This window comes from Odocoileus virginianus, unplaced genomic scaffold, assembly GCF_023699985.2.
Source record: "Odocoileus virginianus isolate 20LAN1187 ecotype Illinois unplaced genomic scaffold, Ovbor_1.2 Unplaced_Scaffold_29, whole genome shotgun sequence".
Classification (NCBI taxonomy): Eukaryota; Metazoa; Chordata; class Mammalia; order Artiodactyla; family Cervidae; genus Odocoileus; species Odocoileus virginianus.
This window is the reverse complement of record NW_027224291.1, coordinates 74,253-85,016: the sequence shown is the minus strand read 5'-3', so window position 1 is coordinate 85,016 and position 10,764 is coordinate 74,253. Positions and strand designations below refer to the sequence as shown.

The 10,764-nt window shown below is 37.6% G+C and overlaps 1 pseudogene; it reads right to left on the bottom strand.

The window, feature by feature from the left end:
- Positions 1-10,764, bottom strand: part of LOC139033663 (olfactory receptor 2B6-like) — a 31,922-nt pseudogene continuing 21,158 nt past the window's right edge.

Genomic DNA, 10,764 nt, shown 5'->3' with positions numbered 1-10,764 from the left:
TAACTTCCCATCAATAAACTTTTATTTCTGGGAGGTAATCAAAACAGTTGTGGCTCAGCTGGTAAAGAATCTGCCTGCAATGTGAGAGACCTGGGTTTGATCCCTGGATTGGGAAGATCCCCTGGAGAAGGGAAAGGCTACCCACTCCAGTATTCTGGCCTAGAAATTCCATGGACTCTATAGTGTATGGGGTTGCAAAGAGTTGGACATGACTGAGAGACTTTCACTTCACAATCAAAATAGTTCTCTGAGGGATGATGAAAACAGGACAAGTTGAAGAGAAGTTAGCATAGACACTAAACATTTACAAAGCTTGTCAGCATATTCCTCATGTTAAATAACAAAATTCAATCAAATGAATTCTAAAGATCTAGTTGGCTTTACTGAAGGATTCATGAATCAGGTAGCATCCCTCGGAGCAAATAAAAAATACCTCTGCCTAGCTGTAGAAAGGAAAACATTTTAAAGGCATAAAAGGGGCAAAATGACAACAACAAACACCCAAAACCCAACGGAAATTATTAGCAAAAAATGCTTTGTTTTGGGTAAGGTTGCCCTTAGTGTTAACCAGATAATTCCAAGTTGTCTGAGTAAAAGTTACATTCTTGGTGGATTGAGATGGCAATTATGTTAGCTATTCAAGTTTTTGTACAGTTACATGGACTTAGTATAACTGACTCCATTTTGGGCCTATTTTTTCTTTTTAATATTTATTTCCTGATCGAGAAGACTCTTGCCACTAATCTTTTAAAGGCCTCCTTTACCTCTTTGTTTCTAAGTGTATATATCAGGGGATTCAGCATGGGTGCAACAATTCCATAAAAGAGGGAAACCATCTTTCCCCGGTCCTTGGAGCTGGGTGAAGGTGGTTGCAGGTACATGGAGATGGCTGTACCATAAAAAAGTGACACCACAATTAGATGGGAGCCACAAGTTCCAAATGCTTTTTGTCTGCCTTCAGCAGATTGGATCCTCAACACTGCTCGGGCAATAAAAGCATATGATATGACAATAAGTGTCAGGGGTACCAGATGGAATAGCACACTTACAAAGAAGAGTTCAGCCTCATTTGCTGTGGTGTCAACACATGACAATTTGAGCAGAGCAGGGACTTCACAGAGAAAGTGATCTAGTACAAAGGGGCCACACAGTGGCAGCTGGAGAGTCAGGGTAGACAACCACATTGAGTTGCTGAAACCGGTAATCCAGGATGCAGCTGCCAACTGGAGGCAGAGCCTTTGGCGCATGATGACTGAGTAACGGAGAGGCCGACAAATAGCTACAAATCTATCAAAGGACATGACGGCCAGCAGAACACATTCGGTGGCCCCCAAAGCCAGAAACATGAACAGCTGGGCCACACAGCCACCATAACTAATTACCTTCCTGGTGCTGTGTAAATTTACCAGCAATTGTGGAACCGTACTTGTGGTGTAGCAAAGATCTAGGAGTGACAGATTGGTAAGAAAGAAATACATGGGAGTCTGGAGTCTGAAGTCCAGGCGTGACACTACAATAATGATCAGATTCCCAAAGATAGTCACCATGTAAGAAATGAAGAAGACCACAAAGAGTGGAAACTCCAGCCATGGTCGATCTGAGAAGCCTAAGAAGATGAACTCCAGGGGGATGCTCTCATTTACTGGAGTCATGATCAGTGTTTCAATTCTTGGTTTCCTGAAACATAAAAATTCAGGAGGTCAATGAACAAATACTTATTGACTATTTCAATTATTTATAATCACTTTCCTACCTGTTTGAAGACATTTACAGAACTGATATTGCTTGTAACATGAAAAATACATAATTATCTAAATATGTCTAAAATTCAGTCTTTCTATCTCTATATCAGCACTTCAAAAAGAAAAGCAAAAATGTTAAAAGAAAATACCTGATTTAAACAGTTCCAATAAAATCTGTTCTTTGATTTTTCTTTTCCTGTCATTTGGTTAATTTTTGTTTGTAATACTTGCCACCTAGATAGCAATTAGGAATTTTCAGTTACAATTCCTGCTATTTTACTTTTTCTTTTTAATTTCTCCTCAGTGCCAAGGAGATTACTCTATCATCTGAAACAAAATTATTTAGACCACTCCCTAAACTATGTTGTAGATTGATTCTAGCAAGCTATCAGACACATTTTGAAGGAACATGCTTTTTGCCTTGTAGGACATCTTAGAATCAAAATAAAATGATAAAGAATTTGGAGCCAGACAAGCCTGGATTCAAGGCTCTTCTGTGTTAAGTCAAGAATTACATCATTCAGGCAATATTTCTTACGTTCTCTGAACTTCAGGTTCCCCATCAATGAAACGAATCTAATAATGTCTTTCTGGTATGATGGTATTAACATGAGAGAAAGAAACTATAGTGATCCAAGACCTCTGAAATGTTCTGAGAGGAAAACTGCTTATTGGTTTCATAACTCTTTTTTTTTTTAATTGGAGGCTAATTACTTTACAGTATTGTGGTGGTTTTTGCCATACATTCACATGAATCAGCCATGGGTGTACATGTGTTCCCCATCCTGACCCTCCCTCCCACCTCCCTCCCCATCCCATCCCTCAGGGTCATCCCAGTGCACCAGCCCTGAGCACCCTGCCTCATGCATCGAACCTGGACTGGTGATCTATTTCACATATGATAATATACATGTTTCAATGCTATTCTCTCAAATCATCCCACCCTTGCCTTCTCCCACAGAGTCCAAAAGTCTGTTCTTTACATCTGTGTCTCTTTTGCTGTCTCACATATAGGGTCATCATTACCATCTTTCTAAATTCCATATATATGCGTTAATATACTGTATTGGTGTTTTTCTTTCTCTTAAGTGTGTTAGGGTTACCAATGGAAAATGACTCTTTGAGTTGAAAAGTTGCCTTCTCAATCCCTCCACAACTCCAAAACCATCAACCTCAACAATAGAGGTAATAGTGATTATCTGATGTAAATTTAAAATGTGATCTTTAGTGTAAGTTGTTTGGCATAGTGCCACACAGCAATGTGAATTGAGCTATCAGTGATGCAGGAACTCTGGGCTTTTTAGAGCAGAGGCTGTTCAGAGATGATACTATTAAAGTGCTGCACTCAATATGTCAGCAAATTTGGAAAACTCAGCAGTGGCCACAGGACTGGAAAATGTCAATTTTCATTTCAATCCCAAAGAAGGGCATGCCAAACAATGTTCAAACTACCCCACAATTGCACTCGTCTCACACACTAGCAAAGTAATGCTCAAAATGCCCCAAGCCAGGCTTCAGAAGTATGTGAACCATGAGCTTCCAGATATTCAAGCTGGATTTAGAAAAGGCAGAAGAACCAGAGATCAAATTGCCAGCACTGTTGGATCATAGAAAAAGCAAGTAATTCCATAAAACATCTACTTCTGCTTTATTGATTATACCAAAGCCTTTGACTGTGTCAATCACAACAAACTCTGGAAAATTCTCCAAGAGATGGGAATACCAGATCACCTTCTTTGCCTCCTGAGAAATTTGCATGCAGGTCATGAAGCAACAGTTAGAACTGAACACAGAACAACAGACTGGTTCCAAATTGGGAAAGGAGTACCTCAAGGCTGTATATTGTCACCCTGCTTATTTAACTTATATGCAGAGTACATCATGCAAAATGCCGGGTTGGATGAAGTACAAGCAGGAATCAAGATTGCCGGGAGAAATATCAATAACCTCAGATATGCAGATGACACCACCCTTATGGCAGAAAATGAAGAGGAACTAAAGAGCTTCTTGATGGAAGTGAAAGAGGAGAGTGAAAAAGTTGACTTAAAACTTAGCATTCAGAACACTAAGATCATAGCATTGGTCTTATCACTTGATGGCAAATAGAAGGGGAGACAATGGAAAGAGTGACAGACTTTATTTCCCTGGGCTCCAAAATCACTCAGATGGTGACTGTAGCCATAAAATTAAAAGACACTTGCTCTTTGGAAGAAAAGCTATGACCAACCTAGACAGCATATTAAAAAGCAGAGACATTACTTTGCTGACAAAAGTTCATTTAGTCACTTCAGTTCAGTTCAGTCACTCAGTTGTGTCCGACTCTTTGCTACCCCATGAACCGCAACATGCCAGGCCTACCTGTCCATCACCAACTCCAGGAGTCTACCCAAACTCATGTCCATTGAGTCGTGGTGCCATCCAACAATCTCATCCTCTGTCATCCCCTTCTCTTCCTGCCCTCAGTCTTTCCTAGCATCAGGGTCTTTTCAAATGAGTCAGCTCTTTGCATCAGGTGGCCAAAGTATTGGAATTTCAGCTTCAACATCAGTCCTTCCAATGAATATTCAGGATTGATTTCCTTTAGGACAGACTGGCTGGATCTCCTTGCAGTCCAAGGGACTCTCAAGAGTCTTCTCCAACACCACAATTCAAAAGCATCAGCTTTCTTTATAGTCCAGCTCTCACATCCATACATGACTACTGGAAAAACCATAGCCTTGACTAGACGGAACTTTGTGGACAAAGTAATGTCTCTGCTTTCCAATATACTTTCTAGGTTGGTCATAACTTTCCTTCCTAGGAGTAAGCATCTTTTAATTTCATGGCTGCAATCACCATCTGCAGTGATTTTGGAGCCCCAAAAAATAAAGTCAGCTACTGTTTCACTGTTTCCCCATCTATTTCCCATGAAGGGATGGGACCAGATGCCATGATCTTAGTTTTCTGAACATTGAGCTTTAAGCCATCTTTTTCGTTCTCCTCTTTCACTTTCATCAAGAGGCTTTTTAGTTCCTCTTCACTTTCTGCCATAAGGGTGGTGTTATCTGCATATCTGAGATTATCGATATTTCTCCCAGCAATCTTGATTCCAGCTTGTGCTTCTTCCAGCCCAGCATTTCTCATGATGTACTCTGCATATAAGTTAAATGAGCAGGGTGACAATATACAGCCTGATGCACTCCATTTCCTATTTGGAACCAGTCAGTTGTTCCATGCCCAGTTCTAACTGTTGCTTCCTGACCTGCATACTGATTTCTCAAGCGGCGGGACAGGTGGTCTCATAGTCCCATCTCTTTCTTTTAGTAAGCTATGGGTTTTCCAGTGGTCATGTATGGATGTGAGAGTTGGACTATAAAGAAAGCTGAGCACCAAAGAATTGATGCTTTTGAACTGTGGTGCTAGAGAAGACTCTTGAGAGTCTCTTGGACTGCAAAGAGATCAAACCAGTCCATCCTAAAGTAGATCAGTTCTGAATATTCATTGGAAGGACTGATGCTGAAGCTGAAACTCTAGTACTTTGGCCCCCTGACTTGAAGAACTGACTCATTGGAAAAGACCCTGATGCTGGAAAAGACTGAAGGCAGGAGGAGAAGGGGACGACAGAGGATGAGATGGTTGGATGGCATCACTGACTTGACGGACATGAGTTTGAGCAAGCTCTGGGAGTTGGTGATGGAAAGGGAAGCCTGGCATGCTGCAGTCCATGGGGTCCCAAAGATTGGACATGACTGAGCAACTGAACTGAACTGTTCAGAGTCCTTAGCTTGGTGGAGGTACTAATACATTTGTTCCTCCAAATCCATGAGGGGTTGATTCCAGGACCCCTGTAGATGCCAAGTTCCAAGGATGCTGAAATCCCTTATATAAAATGGCATAGTGTTTGCATATAACATATATACACCCTCTGATATACTTAAATCATCTCTAGGTTACTTCTATCTTCCCAGGTGGGTGCTAGTGGTAAAGAACATGCCTGCAATGCAGGCGACATAAGAGACCCAAGTTTGATCCCTGGGTCAGGAAAATCCTTTGGAGAAGGGCAGGGCAACCCACTCCAGTATTCTTGCCTGGAGAATCCCATGGACCCAGGGAAGTCTGGTGGGCTGCAGCCCACAGGGTCGCACAGTATTGGACACAACTGAAGTGACCTAGCTCACACACACTAGGTTACTTATAAGACCTAATATAATGCACATACCTGTAAATAGTTGGGCAGCAAGTTTAAGTTTTGCTTTTTGAAATTTTATAGAATCTTTTTCCCAAATATTTTCCATCCTCAGATGCAGAACCAACAGATAAGAAGGGGCAATTGTATAAGCCAAACCCACCAGTAGAAAGTTTATTCGTCCTGAAATTGTCTACCTTGTTAACACTACCTTATTTTTACTATTATTTTGTTGATATAATGGCGTGAATTTAATGATAGGACTGTAAGTTTTGAATATTATTCAATATGTATTTTAACTTTGCTCACTTCTTCTACAGCACTCAGGCCAGTGTTAATGAAAGCTTTTGCTATGTCTGCTGCTATACAACTGTCAATAAAATGAGGTTTGAGATATAGATATAAATATGAATCTGAAAAAAATGTTCAAATCTTCAAGAGAAAAGACAAACTTCTTAACATCTATTTAGCATGCTTCCATGTGTTTACATAAAGCAATATAATAGTACGTTGTCAGTATTCATGTGTACAAAAATTACCTAGAAATATACAGAGGCATTAAAGTTTAACTCTGCGGAGGAGCAAAGGGGAGAAGGTAAATCAGACTTTAATATTTAACTTTACTTCTGCTCATTCTACTTTTAATAAACAGGTATTATAAGATCTATCTTAATAAAAATTATTATGTATTATATAGTAACTTTAAATGTCTTACTTGTACTCTGCATTTTACTATAAGGATCATTATTGCTTTAGACTTTAATACCATAAGAAAGCAAATCTGATATGAATATAGTCTTTATCTCTTAGTAGATCCTTGATTAAACATCTGAATTACGGCTCTACACAGAGATTTTCTAAAGGCGGGAGTATGGGAGCATAGGGAACCTGTTGGCAAAAAAAAAGGTGCCGCTGATTATAAGAATTTTGAAAAGCAAGACAAATGTGTACCTAAGGATATTTCAATTTATACTGCCTAGTTAAATATAAACCATTATCACCTGCTTTCCTATACACCAGTGACATTACAACTACTTCATGACTGAGATTCAAGAATTCATAATGAGGAGGTTCAACAGTCTTAAAAATTTTTTAAAGCTTTTGCTATGGAAAGAGTTTCCAGATAAGAAAGACAAAAGTTGTAGTTCCCATCTTGCTACTAAGTCACAACTGGGCAAGATAACAGCTTTGGAAAGCAATTTAATCTTCTGAAACACTGGAATTTTCTGTTTTTCATTTACATTTCATTTCATTTACATTTATGTTTTCTCAAGAAATTACCATGCCTCTGTGAATGTATAAAGTTCTAAATACTTCTTGCTGGAGCATAAGAATAAATAACAGTAATTTTTTTCACACAACATTGTAAGTTAGTTTAGAACAGAGAGGGAAGTTTTGTTTGCATTTCACAAGAAATTAATTTGGGCAGAAATTTGAATTAGGAAGCTCAAAGAGTTCATTTTCCCAAGTTAGTACATGCATATCAGACTGAAGGTTAGAATGCAAGACCATTCTACTCTAAAATTTTAAGTTTCAGTAGAGATAACAAATATAAGCAAAGCAGTGTTTGAAATTAAGAGGCTGAGTCAAATTTTTCTAAAATACATTGCTGAAAGAGTCCATAAGTTGAGTGCTCAGAATACCCAAATTTCAATATGTTTTACAGAATCATTTTTAGAAAAGTGCTCTACATACCGTCATTTTAAGCACTGGCAATAGGATGATTTGTGTGTCTGTACATGTCCAAGAACCTTTGAATTCTAATAGCACTAATTAGAAGCATGTGGAGTTAACAGCCTCTTCATATGCTATTCAGTTATAAAATGGATATGATTAAGCTTGTTCAATCCTTTGTTCCAGTCTTTAAGTGGCAAATTACGAGCTCTCCATTCTGGATTAACTCAGAAAACAGAAGAATAGGAATAAAATATTGCAGTCAATCAGAATAGATTTTTCTAGCATCGCATTGCAAATTCTTACGGTAGTAACTGCTATTTTCAGAATTTTCCTCACCACATTTGCAAAATAAATGAGGATAGGAAACCCGTTCTCTGTTAATGTTGGTGTGTGCTCTGGTTTAAGGGAAAGCAGCAATCCTCCTGTGTTTAATGGTAATTGACCATGATACCCAATGGGAAGAGACAGGGAGGAGCTAGGTGTCCATGAAGGGATATTTCGTTTTTAGCTTACATTTACTCTACAATACTCTTTCTCTAGAGACTGTCTCAACTTTTTCCAAGACAAAAAAGAATAAAGTAAAATACTTTATCAAATAATGCTTGAATTTTTGAGCTATCAAACTGGAAGTTAAGGGTTTTTTTGTAAGCTAGTTAGTGAAGCCACATAGAAAAGAAAACTGAAATTCTGAGGTCAATTTCTATATAGTGAAATAGACTTCTGTTTAATTTACCATAGAAATATTATTATTACCCTGATTTACATAAAACAGTTTTATATCTAAATATTTCTATCATTTTTTTCCATAGATTCTTGCTTAGTGTCTAGCATTTCTAGGCTTAGTTAAGAAGCTCTCCTTTGGTTTAATCTAGTTTTCTATTTGGGTTTGGGGCAGGATTTTAAAAATGATTCATATTTTTCTAAAGTCTCTTCTATCCAGAATTTGTTCTTATATCTTCTACTCTGAGGTTCCAAAACAATTTTTCATATGAGTAGACACAAGAAAAACATATCTATAATTATGAAAAAAGCTAGTACCTACAAAATAAAAAGGTTTTGCAAAGTCTAAGAAAAAATACAAATAGCACAGTAGAAAAATGTCAAATAATATGAACATACAACTCAGAAGAGCAAATCTGTATGAGATTTTACATTTCCAAATAATCAGAGGAATATATTAATTATGATAATCACTTACTAGATTGAAAAAAAAAAATGTAAACAGCAGTAACTCCCAGGCCTAACTTTGCTGAGGGAAAACGGCTACTCTCAGAAATTCTGGATAGAAATTCAAAGTGTCACTAGACTTTTAGAAATAAATAGGACAGTTAATATCCATCAGCCTAGCAATATCATTCATGGAAATTTATCCTATGGATTAAATTATCAGTATATAAAGACACAAGAACAAAGAGTTTTATTGCAGCAATCTTTGAAACAGCCAAAAATGGAGAAAAACTCCCTCGAAGAAGAATTGACTGAATAACAATCTACACCAGTGATTTGCCAGCAATATTACTGAGTGAGAAAACAAAGATGCAAGAAAGAGTGGATGACATAATCTTTGCTGTGCTGGGTCTTCGTTGCTGCCGCAAGCTTTTCTCTAGTTGGGGAGACCTGCGCCACTCTTGATTGCGGCTTCTCACCACGCTGACTGCTCTTGTAGAGCACGGCTTCCAGAGCACAGACCTCACTAGTTGTGGTAGGGTGGGCTCAGGAGTTGGGTCTCCGAGGCTCTAGGGTTGAGGCGCAATAGTTGCGGCGAATGGGCTTAGTGGCTCTGATCCTCTGATCCTCCCGGATCAGCGATCCAACCCATGTCTCCTTCATTGGCAGGTGAATTCTTTCGACTGAGTCACCAGGAAGTCCTCAGCATAATCTTAAGTATATAAAAATGACTGAAATGCTCTAAATATGATTTTAGGTATTGTATGCCTGTATAGGATTATATGAGAATGAAGAAAATATGAAGGACACTTATTAGATGCTTAACATGGACAATCCATAGGGAATAGAGGCTGATATCTGCAGAAGAAGGAAAGCTTATCAAGTAAAACAAGAAAAGGAAAAAAATTAGGATTTAATCCACAAAAGATAATGTATAATAACTCCTAACTTCATAAACCAGTAACAGAGCTCACCTCTGAGTGGGCATGAGGGTGTAATTAGTCAGGGGGAAAATACTTCTTTTAATGTGTTTCTTTTTTGTTTTCACAAGTTCTTTGTTGATTTTTGCTATGGTCTCTTTAGTTTCCTTTGCATTTATTTCTGCCCTAATTTTTAAGATTTCTTTCCTTCTACTAACCCTGGGGTTCTTCATTTCTTCCTTCTCTAGCTGCTTTAGGTGTAGAGTTAGGTTATTTAGCTTTGTTGATTTTTGCTATGGTCTCTTTAGTTTCTTTTGCATTTATTTCTGCCCTAATTTTTAAGATTTCTTTCCTTCTACTAACCCTGGGGTTCTTCATTTCTTCCTTCTCTAGTTGCTTTAGGTGTGGAGTTAGGTTATTTAGCTTTGTTGATTTTTTAACAAGTTCTTATAATGAGTAATTTAAAGGAAATAGAAGTTTAAAAGAAAAGAGAAGACCAAGCAAATTAGAAAATATGGATACAGACAAGTCTTTAGTTTGCTGAATAGATGAAGATAAATAAGCCAAAAAATTTCAGTAGTCTTAAAGTAAAAAATTTAAAATAATGCCCATTTAACTAGGGCCTGGAACTAAGAATCTGCAGAGTTTAATAAAAATAGAAATAATGTCTCATTGATGCTCACTACTGCCAACAACACCCTATAAAATAGCAACACTTTTACCTTCCTTTTATTGATATGGAAACTGAAACATAGAGAAGTTAAACTTTTTAAAATTCACAAAGTATTTCAGGAAACTGGAGATATACTATGAAATGGGTATTGAATTTTATCAAATGCTTTGACTGAATCTTCAGGTTTTCTTTCCAATTTAGAAAAAAAATTGACACATAGCACTGGTTTTCAAATGTTATACCACTCTGTTCCTGTGATAAACCCCAATGTTGACAATATGTTATACTTTCTATGTAACACTAGATTAAATTTGCTAATGACTGTTTAGGATTTTAGTATGTATTTTTATGAGCTATCTATCTGTAATTTTCCTTTCTTGTAATGTCCTTGTCAGATTTGTTATCCAAGTTATGGTGACC